Source organism: Anabrus simplex, chromosome 2 (genome assembly GCF_040414725.1).
Source record: "Anabrus simplex isolate iqAnaSimp1 chromosome 2, ASM4041472v1, whole genome shotgun sequence".
NCBI classification, from domain to species: domain Eukaryota; kingdom Metazoa; phylum Arthropoda; class Insecta; order Orthoptera; family Tettigoniidae; genus Anabrus; species Anabrus simplex.
Window position 1 is genome coordinate 304,294,661 of NC_090266.1, and position 12,969 is coordinate 304,307,629.

General features: G+C 38.3%; 1 long non-coding RNA gene across 1 annotated transcript in view; it reads left to right on the plus strand.

Moving 5' to 3' along the window:
* The first annotated feature begins 331 nt into the window (after positions 1-331).
* Positions 332-12,969, plus strand: part of LOC136862793 (uncharacterized) — a 103,861-nt gene continuing 91,223 nt past the window's right edge. The window contains exon 1 of the long non-coding RNA XR_010859064.2: positions 332-565. This is a non-coding gene — a long non-coding RNA (uncharacterized lncRNA). The remainder of the gene's footprint in view (positions 566-12,969) is intronic.

The window sequence follows — 12,969 nt, forward strand, 5'->3', positions numbered from 1 at the left end:
CCCTGGTATACTCCCCCCACGGTTTTGCAATTTCTAGTGAATAGAAGGCAGGAGGTGACATGTTAATACAACTGAGGAGGTGGAATCAAGTGTTCCATGTTGATTGAATTTCTTTATCATATGAACAATTCTTGGAATGTTACTGATTTGACTAATTTAATTCTCTACAAATTGTTTTGGCATACTTTTGATTGGCTTTGTTTTCAAATTAAAACAGATTTCCTAGTGCTAATGTAAGGTGGAGTTCACCGGAGTCTGTGGTGCCCACTACTGTCCAGGGTGCCCATGCTGTTCAGAGTGCCCGTGCTGTCCAGGGTGTCCAAGCTGTTCAGAGTGACCAAGCTGCCCAAAGTGAAGCTGTTGCCCAGGGTGAAGTCATTTCCCAGTTGGGTGGACCCCAAGAGACCGTAAAGAAAATGGCCAGTCAGCAGGAGTGTCAGCCAGTTGATGCACCCAGTCTAAGAAAGAAATCCACAGAACCTACCAGAGGTAGTCTAAGAGCTAAATCTGTCAAGCCTAGGAATGCCCCTTCTTCATATTTTCCTGGGGCTGTCTGATTCTAAAGGTAAATATTTTACATACTATTGCATTTTAGTTGTGATGCTTCATGAGCTCATTATCAGATTCCTTTCTAATGTAAAGATACTGTAATGAACGGGATATTTTAATCATTGTTGTGAATTAAACATAAATGTCAAATTAATTGAATTACTGTTAGCAGATATGGTGCTTAATTGGATCTGCTGGGGATATTTCCTTTTCTTTTTTTTTCACTGAACATCACTTTTCTTGTACTAGATGAACCCATGAAAGTTGCAGGTTATTATAATAATAAATTTTCCTTTTCCAGCTCCAGCTGGGTTGGGATAATATTGGCACCTTTCCATCTTGCTCTATCCAACCACCTTTCCTTTTCCTCATGTGTGTTCCAGTAGAGGTTCCTTCTTATTATGCTGCTCTTGATCAAGTCCAGCCACTGTAGACTTGAACTACCTCTCTGTTCTCCTTCCTTTAGCCTTACAAAAGGAGGCTATGGCGCATGGGTGACAGATTCGCTCCATTTTTTGATACACGTGTAGGGCATGACCAGGAGTATAACAGGAGCAAGTAGTTAGGCACAATTCTCAGCCATTTCCAAGAAATTAATTAATGAAAAACTGCAGTGTGGTTATGTGCAAAATATGTTTGTGAAAAAGACAACGAGCTTGTGGCGCAGCCGCAAGAGCTCCGCTTCGAAAGCGTGAGGTCACTGGATCGAATCCCGCCAAAACAATTTTATTTTGTTCAGTATTTCACATTGCTCACAAATGAAGGTGTCTTCAATTATGTTCATTTTTTAATCTTAATCTGTTTTCCCTCCAGGGTTGCTTTTTCCCTCGGACTCAGCGAGGGATCCCACCTCTACCGCCTCAAGGGCGGTGTCCTGGAGCACGAGACTTTGGGTCGGGGATACAGCTGGGGAGGAGGGCCAGAACCTTGCCCAAGCGGCCTCACCTGCTATGCTGAATATAGGCGTTGTGGGGGATAAAAGTTAACCTGTGTCCTCATCCCGAGGTGTTGCAGCCCTTTTTAGGCACACCCCCGATGGAGGTGAGCTGCATGCACCATTTTAACCACATACCACCCCTCCTGCCATTTTTACATTTCTGGCAGTAGCGGGAATTGAGCCTGGGCCCCCGAGGATGGCAGCTAATAGTGCTAACCTACGCTATGGAGGCGGGCCTTGTGGGGGATGAAAAGATTGGAAGGGATAGACAAGGAAGAGGGAAGGAAACGGCTGTGCCTTAAGTTAGTTACCATCCTGGCATTTGCCTGGCTGGGAGGTGGGAAACCACTGAAAACCACTTCGAGGATGGCTGAGGTGGGAATCGAACCCACTTCTACTCACTTGACCTCCCGAGGCTGAGTGGACCCCCTTCCAGCCCTTGTACCACTTTTCAAATTTCGTAGCAGAGCTGGGAATCGAACCCGGGCCTCCGGTGGTGTCAGCTAATCATGCTAACCACTACACCACAGAGGCAGACATTCATTTTCGAATCAATTCCAATAAATTATTTTTGTAGCGGAAAAAGTGCTCTGAAAGAATCATACAGCAGTAAACGTTTTCTTTCAATCACATTCGTTCTAAGTTATCTGCATTGCAAATAAATTATTATTATTATTATTATTATTATTATTATTATTATTATTATTATTATTATTATTATTATTATTATTATTATTATTATTATTATACAAGTTTGTACACGTTTATTATATGTGTAATTTTTTATGTAAAAGGCACTGTTTGTTCCTTTCTTCACTTCTCTGAAATATCAGACTTCCTCACATCCCGCAAGCAGTGACTCATTCTAGGGGTATGCGTTGGGACACGTTTTGACCTGACGAGGACAGCTGCACACGAACAAAAGATTTTGGTTAGCAGACGGGTAGACGGTGTCTATGCAACCATTAGAAGCCGCATTCGTTCGTGGCTCTTGACGTAGTAGCATCGTGATATTTTACTTTGTGATATGTCTGATTTTACATGTGACAGTAATGTGCCTAGGCCTTCGAAGGCCTGCATAGCGTAACGGTTAGCACTATTAGCTGCCGTCCTCGGGAGCCCAGGTTCGATTCCCGGTACTGCCAGATATGTAAGAATGGCAGGAGGGGTGGTATGTGGTTAAAATGGTACATGCAGCTCACCTCCATCAGGGGTGTGCCTAAAAAGAGCTGCAACGCCTCAGGATGAGGACACAGGTTAACTTTTATCCCCCACAAAAGTGAACCTGATTCAAATTTGCAGACTAGTGAAGAGCCAAAACTACAGTTAAAACTACGCTACTGTATTGTGAGCAGCTCCTTCTGGAAAATAATAACATGACAACGGAACCTTCCGCAGTGATTAAAGAACAACACATGAAAATCGGAGCACAATTGTTCAGCAAAATAATGGAAACTTTGGTGGAAAATATAATTGTTACAGAGGATGATATTGTGTTTGAAGAACCTGACGAAGAAAGCATTTTCGCAGAAGTTGAAGATTCTGTCCTTCAATCGGACGACAAGTAACATCCAGATGAGAAAAGGTCGTAAATCTATACAGATATAATTCTGCTTGATTACAAAATTAAGGTGGTCAATTTGGCAAAAGACCACCCAATTGGACCCTGAAAACTCTGCAAAGACAGGGAGGTTCCCATCTGAAGAGAATGGATCAGTTGAAGATATGGTTGAAACAAATTAGGAGAGGTCGATCCACGGCAGATAAATACAAAACAATTGATACATGGTCTCATGATTGGTTTGTAGAAGCTCACCAATCCAACTGTCAAGTCACGACAAGGAACTTGCAGCAATGGGCTTTGACTGCTGCCAGCCAATTTCCGGAACTGAAATTTATGTTTTAGAGGCTTGGGTCAAGGTCTTCAAATGAAGACACCTATTTTGAGAAATAAAAATAACAAAATTTGTGTCAGAGATTAACAGTGACAATGGAGGAGACCCTTGCTGCAGCAGAAAAGTTTTGAATGCAAACACGAGCCATCATCCTATCTTACAACAAAGATTTTGTCATCAACACCGAGCAATGAGGTATTTGGGAAAGAAATATGTTTGTTTTATATACATATATATAAAATAACTTGTCCTGACTAACTGACTGATTCATCATCGCCGAGCCAAAACTGCTGGACCTAAAAAATTAAATTTTGGGGATACATTCATATTACAATCTGGGTGCTTGCTAAGGGAGGAGTTTTGGATATTCCATCGTTAAGCGGGTGAAAAGGGGCTGAATTAACATTGGTATTTGCAATCTCCTTTAAAAATAAAGTTTTTTGTTTTGTTTTTTGTTTTTGGAAAATCCTGTTAAGGGGTGTGAAAAATGGTGAAAAAAGTGTTGAATACCTTTCATGTGGATACTTATATCTCAAAAACTGAAGATGTCACGGTCATGAAAATTGGTATTTGGAATCTCCTTTAAAAATAAAGAAGCTTTTGTTTTTTGGAAAATCTACTTAGGGGATGGTGAACAGGAGTGACAAATGGGGTAAATTCTTGTATGTTGGGTATTCAGCCCGAAGGCTGGTTTGATCTTCTGCAGCTCTGCCAACAGCTGTCATAAATAGCCTAGGCGTCACTGAAGAGGCGTACTAGGGAAATGAGGAGTGAGGTAGTTTCCCGTTGCTTTCCTCACCGAGCCAGCCGCTGCTATTACATATCAGTCTGCCAAGCCCACTGAAATGCATGCACCAACCGACCCTATGAGCGATATCTTCACACCATTCATAACAGGGACTGGCTGTATAAGCAATGGTATTACTAGCATCACTCATACCTCAGTCACTTTCATATTGTCAAAGCCAAGGGTGAGACTGAGACAGGTCAATGAAAGTAACAAATTTGATATAGCCCATACCAGAAGACATAGTGCACTGTAAACACTACATCTCACCAGCAAAATATGAGTATATCTCAAAAATGTAACATGTTACAGACATTAAAACTGGTATTTGGAATACCCTGTTAAAGTAAAGGAACACGCATAATTTGTTTTCTGAAAATCCACTTAAGGGGAAGTGTACAAGGGGGTAAATGTTTTAAATGAGCATATATACAGTATATATCAAAAACTTAACACGTTGAGATGTGCAAATTGGTATTTTGAATCTCTTTCAAAAATAAAAGTAATACATATTTGTTTTCATAAAAAACACTTCATAAACACTTCGTGGGGGGCGGGGGGGGTATTAAAAAGGACTGAAAAAGGGATTGAATTATTTTTATGTGGATATTTATATCTCAAAAACTGAAGATGTTACAGACATGAAAATTGGTATTTGGAATCTCCTCTAAAAATAAACTATTTTTTTGTTTTCAGATAATCCACGTAACGGTGTGGGGTGGGTGAAGAGAAGTGAACTTAGTTGAATTTTTTTTATGGGGACACGTATACATCAAATACTGCAGATGTTACAGGTGTGAAAATTGCTATTTTAATCTCCTTTAAATATAAGGAAACGTGTATATTTTTGTTTTCGGAAAAATCCTCTTAAGGCATGGAAAGAGGTGAGAAAGGGGATGAATACCTTTTTGAAGTTACTTATATCTCAAAAACTGAAGATGTTAAATTCATGAAAAGTATTATTTGGAATCACCTTTAACCCTTTAACGCTCGCATTATTTTATGTTTAGTTCGCGTAGATGAACAGTGGCTAAATATTTAGACACTTCAGTAAAGTTGAATATGCTTGAGAGAAGCCATTGATATTGTGCCTTATTGAATTTGATGGTGTCTGCAGATGTTCAGTGGCTTAATGCTTGGCCTCTTTCTGTTTTGAGTGTTATTTCCTGCATTGTGCTGCCATTTGGGATGAAAGTGGCTAAATATTTAGACTCTGAGTTCTTGCATACCTAGTAGTATCACATGTTGTGTATATTCTCAGTGTGTTGCTATATATTGAGTGTTTCTGGAGTGATTGCTATATTATATCCCGATATTCATAATTTCATGTAAGTATAATGATTTTTAACTATTGTCAGTAATCCATGTGAAGCTAATAGCTAACGGTGCACATATTTAGCCACCAGCCTATTGTCAGTAGAAATGAACAGTGGCTAAATATTAAGTCACCAGGTTCTGAAGTTTGTTTCAAAGAGCTTTATGAAAAAACAATATCAAATAAAATGACATACAACTAACAGTTACCTCTGCTACAAATAATGTTCTTCAAATAAAAAATAAAATTTGGTCACTCAGGGAAAATTCAGGTGGCAAAATATTTAGCCACTGACCTATGAAAGGTTAAGGAAAAGAGGTATTTTTGTTTTTGTTTTTGTAAAACCTACTTGAGGGGAGGGGGTGAACAGGACTGAAAAAGGGGGTGAATTTTTAAAATGAGTATATCTCAAAAACGTAACATGTTACAGACGTGAACATTGGTATTTTTAATCTCTTTTAAATATAAAGAAACACATACTTTATTGATTTTGGAAAATTCACTTGGGATGGCTGGGGGGAGGGGGGTTGAATTATAATTTTTTTTTTTTTTAGGATACTGGTATCTCAAAATCTGAAGATGTTACAAATGTGAAAATTGTTGTTTGGAATCTCCTTTAAAAATAAAGAAACACACATTTTTTTTGTTTTCGTAAAATCCTCTTAAAGGGGCTGTAAAAAGGACTGAAAAGGGGTTGAATTATTTTTATGGGGATACTTATATCTCGAAAACTAAAGATGTTGCAGACATGAAAGTTTGTATTTTGAATCTTCTTTAAAAATAAAGAAATAGGCCTTCTTTTGTTTTCGGAAAATCCAATTAAGGGTATGTAAATGAATTGAAAACCGAGTTCAGTTCTTTGTATGAGAATACTTATATCACAAAAACAAAGGATGTTACAGATGTGAAAATTGGTATTTGGAATCTCCTTTAAAAACAAGGAAACATTGTGTTTTTGATCATTTTTTTGACTTGAGGGATGACAGTTTCTCACATGTACAGTTCTTTGTCGCATGGTCATCTTGCCCCAAAAGGCAATACCACAAACGTGGTTAACAAATAATTTCTGGGGTAAATGAAACTCAATTTTTCAGTGAGTTTTTACACTTTAGGGAATTTCAGATAATGTCGTAGTACAGTTCCAAGAAGTGATTACTTTCATCAAATTATGAAATCCTTCTAGCGAAGCCGCGAGTAACTGCTAGTATCAAAGTAAAATATCATGTAGACAATAAAGTACTTACATTCGACTCTTTTTTTCCAGGGTGCCAATTCCAGTCGACATACAACCGAACCCTCGCTGAAAAAGGATTGAAGGTTTCGCTTGTTAAGCAGTGGGATATGAATAAGGTCACGCATTCATACACAGCATAATATGCCATGAACCTATCCGGAAAACTACTTCCAATGGTTTTCGTCTGTCTGTAGTAGGCAACTGGCAAATATAGACCAAGGGTGCAAAAATTAGTAGATGCATATGCGAAAATATATACAGACGTTGCCATTATATTGTCAAAGTCTAGCAATTTGCCAACAGCATTGTACAAAGGTTTTCTGATCGATGTGATGAAGCCATACGTGAAGGAAGAAAAAATGTTTCCTAATCGATTCTTGGGGAAGGTAAACAAGCCTGGTTTTGAATGATGAGATTTTGACCGATGAAGATGATTAAAGTTATCCTGCCAAAATGCACTCCATTCGTGCAGCCGTCCAACATTTATTTATATCAGCAAGTTGATTCTGATCATAAACCGATCATTTTTAATCTTTCCTGGGTTTGTTTCCAAGGGCCATCTTTTCCTTTGGAGAACTTAAAGTTAGATTACAGTAGATTCTCCTGGCATGTAAATAAAAATTTAAACACATTTGAAATAAACGATAGGAATGATATTGGCCTACAATTGTTCACCTCTATAATAAGGTCAATAATGCATGGAAGTATGTCATTCGTATCGCCAGAAATCCTGCGCACTTGCCTACGCGCGACAATGGTGCTGGTCACATTGTCAGCAATGACAGTGGCAGCAGATGTAATTTACCGCCTAGTAGCGGTCTTGCATCTTGCTGTGTGGTCCAGAACATCAATAATAATAATAATAATAATAATAATAATAATAATAATAATAATAATAATGTTCTGGACTGTCATCAAAATGTGCGGACTGTGCTGGAAACGAGTCCTGATCGGGTGATGACTACGAATGCACTCCGCCGCGGGTTCAGTACCGCCAAGGCATCTAAGACGACACCACGCCGGATCTCCTCAAGGATTTGATCCATATTAAAAATGCTTATAGGAATAGATGGCAAAGATTTAGGGACCCAACTGACCGGGCGGAACACCTGGAGCTAGCCCGGAAAGTACAAAATTGATTGCTGGAAAGAAAGATTGAAAAATTTTGCCATCGGATTGTGAATTTTAGCGGATTACAAATAAAATGTTAAGTATTCATTTATAAATTTCAGTATCCCAGCATGGGTATCTTGCTAGTCTAGTATATATACTAAACCATCAAATACATAAATACAGCAAAACCTTATTAATTCGAAGTCATTGGGACTTAAAAGTCGTATTGCGAAGTGATTTTGAATTACCTGCCGACTTGTAATTCAGAAATGCCAACACTTGCGGCGTCAAGAAATATTCTAAGACCTGTTACTGCATGCAGTTAACCTTGATTCACAGTTTGAACCTTTCAAATGACATGAAAAAGAGCTATTTCCAGAATGTAGCCATCCAATAAGGTGCATTTACAGTTTTCAAATAATGCATTTGGATAACTCACTGGCAAACATAACCTCATGCAATGAAAAAAAATCAAAGATGAGGAGAAATCTATACTTACTCCCCTGTGCAAGTGCTTTATTCATTGCATGCATTTTAGATGCCTTGTACATGCACAGGAAAGTTCCCGATGACCTTAAAATATCATGGCTTATCAAACTTGCATATGACATGGGGAGAGTCTCTTGCTTCCGTCTGCATTATAACACATTACTGTGACTCTACACTTGTACGATTTCCTGCCATGGCACTTCTCTCGGAAGTCAGAAATGGCAACCCTTGCCGCATTACAAAGTATTCTAAGATCCATTAATGCATGCAATCACTTTGATTCTCAGTTTAAACCTTTCAAATGCCATGTAAAACACTATTTCCAAAATGTATCGACTTACTTTGGATGCAAAGGCCTTGCAGGTGTGTCGGCACTATAAGCTCAATCAGCAGATGTCTAGCTAGCGAGTTGAACATCTGGAAAGTGGACAGCATAAAGTGAACCTCATTTGGATTAAGGACGAAATTAAGTTCCTACATCTCAAAAAACAATGCTGAATAGCTCGCTTTATGAGCTGCACTTATTTATCACCAAGAGAATCTCGGCCGTGGAATGGGAGGAGGCACAGTTTAACATATAATTCTCTTTGTTCACAAAATTAAAGAAAGATAAAAAATAACAGAATCTCATTTATGCCAAATATAACACAAGAGTAGAAATGCAGAATACAACACATGCATTTTATCTGCCAGTAAAAATCCTTACCAATGTTGATTTTAATAGAAATGAAGTTGAGATTCTAGAAAAAGACCTTAAACACAGTTGGCCACACAAGTCCTTTCATAATAGGGAATTGGGGAAATCGATAGCAGAAACTGAGGTCGCACATGCAGAGATTCCAATAAATGAACAGGAGATAGGTTCGAGGCCAGAAAGATAATTTTCAAAAATAATGGAACAAAAAACTACCACAGATGTTAGTATAAATAATAATTTGCAGTTGATCAATATGAAAATAAGAGTAACATTATTATCGTGAAAGCAGACAAGGCCAACAAAGAATAAAGAAGATTATGTTAATAAAACAAATTATTTTTTAACAGAGGATAAGTTTAGTCAGGTAAAAAGGGATCCTACTAATACCATACAAAGGAAATTTAAACAAATTTTGGCAAATACCAACTTTTTGATGGAGTCGAAAGAAGCAAATTATTTGGTAAATATGAACCCAGGATTGCCCACGTTGAGGGCAATCCCTAAACCACACAAACAAAGAAGACTGATTAGACCCATTGTCAATTTTAGGAACAGTCCCACGTACAAATGAGCAAAATTCATACATAAGTTCTTAAATAAACATTATAAGTTTAATGCACAAACTAGTCTTTGCAATACTATAGATTTTTGTAATAGAACCAAAAACATAATATTATCTAAGGACAATACTGTCCATAGTTTCGATGTCAAGGATATGTATTCGAACATTCCGATTGGTGAAACAATTAACATAGTCAAAGAAGATTTAGCAACACACGGTTCCTTAAGCAAAGTGGAAATTAACGAATTCATTAATTTATTAACGTTCACACTTGAGAATAACTTTTTACATTTAACAGTAATATCTCTAAGCAAGTAAGAGGGTTGACTATGGGATCACCGGCATCTGGTATCCTGGCAGATGGCAGACATCTGTATGGACTATCTAGAATCTAGCAAATGGTAATAAAAATAAAGGGATTAGATCTTTAGTTGAGGTTCATGGACGACGTGTTTGTTATTATCAATGAACAGGAACTTAAGCTGGATAGTTTGTTAGAGCAGTTAAATAATATAGATAAATGCGTCAAGTGTACAATTGAAATGGAGGAGAACAAAAGTTTGAACTATTTGGATGTAACAATGACTAGAAATAATGAAAATCTGGTATACCAAGTATGTAGGAAACCTACACAAACAGATGTCATAAATAACAACAGTTCTAACCATCTGGGATAACACAAGAATGCAGTATTCTATACCATGATTAACACATTCCCTGCTTTGCAAGTCACATGTGCCTCGTATGCATTTTATTCCTATGCTGCTATGGTGATAACATTGCATAAGAGTACGACAGAGAGTCACAGGTGGTATTTGTCTTGTACTATGACAAGTTTATGTTTAACAACTACGTTACACCACGAGACACGGGTGACTCATGACGCACGGATGTAATGCAACTTTTACTATTTGCTATATGAGTCACCAGTGCCTCGCATTTTTACTAGACGTCCCGCTCGACTACGGTCCACAATAGGAGCTATATGTTGTTGATCGAGTAGTATCGTGCTCTAGCCATCATTATAGGCTGGCAGAAATCTGTTATGACAGCGTGTGAATACCCTTGTCATCGTGTGAAGGAACTACAGGATTTACAATTGGGCACCTTTTCTATGCAGCATAATGGTAAGAACATTACTTATATACAGATTTCAGTATCTTATTCTCAACTATAAGCATAGAAAGCTAAGGAATGTGTGTGAATTGTTTCAGATGAAACATAGATTAACATTCCAACTACCCAAAGAGTGTTCCAGTTTGAACTCTTCACAACGAACCAGGAGATCTCATTTAGAGAAACCATTAGAAGAATCGGATATTGAGGATCTTTTAGGAGATGAAGATATCCAATGTAGTGATATTGAGGATCCCAATTTTTCATTGTCAAGTTCATCGTCTTCACTGGTGTCCTCTGGAACCGACACAGAGGTACATGATAGCCACAGTAAAAATGACAGTGAACAAGTTAAAACACAATCAGTTAAATCAGACTGCAGCTGGGGTTATATAACCAGGAATCGTTTAGGCTTCACTGTTTTTCCTGGGGAAGCAAAGGTTCAGTTGCAGTTAGAAGAGGGACAGCCCATTGATATATACTCTCACTTCGTGGATGGCAGCTTATTACAAATTATGGTTCAGGAAACCAACAAATATGCCAATCATTTTAAACAAAGTCATAATGAGACAAGCAAGTCCAGAAGATTGAAATGGAAGGAAATTAATGTTGAGGAAATGAAACAGTTTCTAGGAATTATCATGTATATGGGTCTTGTTCCTCACCCAGCTATTAACTCATACTGATCTAAGAATGACTATATGATGTGCGACGTATTAGACGGGTGATGCCATGGAATAGTTTCCTTCTTCTCTTGAAATTCTGGCACTTCGCAGACAACGAAGCTAACCAACAACCAGGCGATCGTCTTTATCGAATCCAACCCCTCCTTGATAAATTAAACCAAAATTTTGAGAATGCCTTGACAGTGGGGAAAGAAATGGTTATAGATGAAACTATGGTTCCTTGGAGAGGCTGTTTATTTTTCAGAATGTACATTCCAAGCGAAACTCACAAATATGGAGTTTAGGTCTATAAACTGTGTACAAAAGAAGGCTACACTGTTAGAACGAAGATCTATGCAGGAAAATCCAGTGTGAGTGAAAGCGGAGTAGGTCATGCTCATACTGTTGTAATGGAGCTTCTAAGTGGATTTCTAAATGAAGGACGTATCCTCTATGCCAATAATTTCTACACCAGTGTACCTCTGGCAGGAGAACTTCTGAGGAATGAAACATTTATGTGTGGGGCCCTTCATAGCAATAGAGGTGGACTACCGATGATAGTGAAACAGAAAATGAAGAAAGGAGAGGTGGTGGGTAAGATGCGTCAGCACGGTACTCGAGTTATCAAGTGGGTTGACAAGCGACCTGTTCTAATGCTTTCAACACTGCCGAGCCATAATGACTGTCTGGTAGAGAAAGAGAAACAAAGACAGTGAACCTGTCAGGTAGCCTCTCTCTGTTCTTGATTACAATGGAGCTAAAAAGGGGGTCGATTTCACGGATCAAATGTGTTCCTATTATTCAGGTCTGCAGAAAAGTTTAAAATGGTACAGGAAAGTAGCCCTAGAAGTTAACATTAGAACGGCCTTGGTTAATGCTTGGATACTTCACACCATGAAGTCTGCGAAAAAAATGCTACTTCTGCAATTTCAAGAGAAGGTCGCAAGAAGCCTGGTTGGACCACAGACAGAACCTGTCATCAGTCCTGGGAGTAGACGTGCGGACACACTCTCAAAGATGGAAGGACCAGCCAGAAAAGTTCGAAGACAATACATGGTTTGCTACAAAGCTCAGCGAGATTGTGTGACATCGAAAGACGCTGACAAGAAAACAAAACAGGTGACAAACTACTGTGAGGAATGCCCAAACAAACCATTCGTATGCATTGGATGTATTAATAAATGCTGAAATTGAACTTATGGTGTTGAAAATAAAAATTGACATTGTATAATAACAAAAATTAGTGAGATCATGAGTGTAAATAGTTTAGGGAATTTCGAGATCAGTGAAAAGAAATAGGCAATTGGGTTCAAACAAAGAACAGTATTATTTAAAAAATATTATTTATTATTTATAAAGCAAAAAAATATGTTCATATATTGTTTGCCTAAAAATTCATTTATGCTCATGTAATTCAACCTTTGCCACCATGTAGAAAGGGATGTTAACACTCTGTTCTGTGCTACGCAAGGCATCGGTGACTCGTGGACTTCAATGATTATTGCCGCTAAACCGAGCGTTGGTGGATCCCCCTGCTGAGGAATGGGAGAACTTGACATGACTTCTTGCAGCTGCCAATCTCATTATTTTGAAGTAATATATTTTTGCCA